This window comes from Octodon degus, unplaced genomic scaffold, assembly GCF_000260255.1.
Source record: "Octodon degus isolate 3935 unplaced genomic scaffold, OctDeg1.0 scaffold00133, whole genome shotgun sequence".
Classification (NCBI taxonomy): Eukaryota; Metazoa; Chordata; class Mammalia; order Rodentia; family Octodontidae; genus Octodon; species Octodon degus.
In genome coordinates this window covers 2,972,561-2,974,817 of record NW_004524709.1, presented here as the reverse complement: position 1 = coordinate 2,974,817, position 2,257 = coordinate 2,972,561, and the positions used below count along the sequence as shown (strand labels likewise).

Here is a 2,257-nt window from a genome sequence, read left to right as displayed (position 1 = left end):
TTTTTGGTACCAGGAGTCAAACGTGGGACTTTGTGTTCGCCAGGCAGGCGCCACGCCACTGAGCTATAACTCCAGCCTGGTCCCTTTGCATTCTTAAGAATTAATGTTACTCCTCTGGTGCTTTATATATACAATACTAGAAATACAGTTTAAAATTGTTAATATTGTCTCTTAATACCTGCATAGTCTGTCTCAGGTCTATTATTCCAACTATGTCTCCTTAATTTTCTCTTTTTAAGTCCTTGAAATGGTACAGTCTTGTATTTCTACTTTCATATATTATACTGCATTTGCTTGAAACCTTTCTCCACCATACTTTTCTTTGACTTCTTCCTACAGCTTATTTTGTACTTCCTCATGTGGGAAGAACAAGTGTCAGCCTGCTCCTTAGTACTGGGGACTGAGACCCAGGAGAGCTCTGCCCCTGAGCTAAATCTTATCCAGCCCTTTTTATTTATTTATTTTTAAAAAAAACTTGAGACAGGTTATCACTGTATTGCCCAGGCAGGACTCAAATTTGTGATCCTCTTCTATCAGCCTCTCTCAGTGCTAGGTTTCAGGAGTATATGCCTGTGCCAGGGGGTCACATTTTGTTTTTTTCCCAGAATGTATGAAGCTTAGTGTAGTTCTAAATGTGCAAATGGAAATATTAGGGAGTGGATATAGGCTCCATTTGGGCAGGTATTTTTTGGTTAGCTGTATTTCTGGGGTTTGGAATAATGCCTGGTATAGAGAGGGACTTCAATAAATAATAATTGAATGAAAAGATGAGTGAGATAATAGTGTATCTTCATTTAGAGCTAGCAGAATTAATGTGTACTCTAGTTAGTGATTTTATTCTACCAAATATGGTTCATATTACAACTGTCTGGAAGACGTTTCTGCTTTCCATGCACAAATTAAGAGAGTACAGGATATGAGATGCTGCTGAAAAATATGATAGTTTAAGCATAAATTCTTGAACTCTTTATTTGCCTTTCTATCTTTTCTTTGAGACAAATTTTGAACATGATAGGGTGGCCTACTAAACTCTCATTTATCTGTTAGCCAGCTTTAACAGTTGTCAACATTTTGCTAGTAGTCTCTTGGAACTAAGGTTTCATTCCTATTCTTAGTTTGTTCTGTTTCTAGCCATTTCCTCATTAAAATATTTTTTTAAATTCCTGACACCTAAATTATAAGGATATTTTCCTATTTTTCTATATATAGTCTTTTCTCTTTCCAGTTTATATATTGCTAAGTTAATATTATATCAGATTATATTTAAATGTTATTGGCTGCTATAACCCAGCAAAGGTCATACTGCATGAAGGAGCAAGTCTGAAATCGTTCATCTTTCAGTTTGAGGCCCTTCTTAATCTGAGACTTCTTTATTTCCCTTTATCTTTACCACAAATCTGTGCAATTCTCCATCCATCCATCTATCATCTGTTCGTCTGTGTCTTCAGTGAAAAAATTACATACAGAACTGTTATGGTTTGAGTCTAGGTCCCCCCAACCCCCCAGCCTCATGTAGTCATAGGGGATGGGCTTTCCAGAGCTGACTGAACTAGTGTGTATGATGCTGGGATTAAGGGTGTGTGAGCAGTTCACTCTGTGGTTTGACTCCACCCCAATCCCAGCAGACTAGATAGAGTATAAAAGGGCAGAAAGACGCTGTTAAGGTTGGTTGTTTATTTTGCTGTGTGCTGCTCACCATGAAATGTTCTCTGCAAAGCCATCCTGCCTTGGAGCCAGCTTATTATGGACTGAAATCTCTGTAAACTGTGAGCTAAACAAGGCTTTTCTTCCTTAACTTTGAGCATCAGGTATTTTGTCTTAGCAAGGAGAAAAGTAACTAACATAAGAACCAAAGGCTTTGTATGGTCTTTGTTTGCAGTGAGCATAATATATTGTATAAAACCTGAATACATTAAATTTTCACTTAACATTTGTTGCCAGATATAATTGTAAGTTCTGAGACGGGCAATGCAGATTCTGTTAATCTTTATGTATTTTTTACAACAGAATTCAACTGTGACTTAATTCAGATATATAATGGTATTTCAGTTCACAAACTCAATTCTTTCCATGATTCTAGTTACAAACTGAATTAGACAAGAACCGAATCCAATTTCCTCATAAGGTCAGAACTTAGCCATTGAATTAGATTTGGTTCTTGTCCAACTTGGTTTGCAACCAGAGTCAAGAAAAGAATCAAGTTTGTGAACCGAGCTACCATTGTAATTGTTCATTGTTTTTTTTTTTTTTTTTTTTT

General features: G+C 36.5%; 1 protein-coding gene across 1 annotated transcript in view; it reads left to right on the top strand.

The window, feature by feature from the left end:
- The window catches only part of Upf2 (UPF2, regulator of nonsense mediated mRNA decay), a 132,911-nt gene that overhangs the window by 29,006 nt on the left and 101,648 nt on the right, over positions 1-2,257 (top strand). The window lies entirely within an intron of this gene.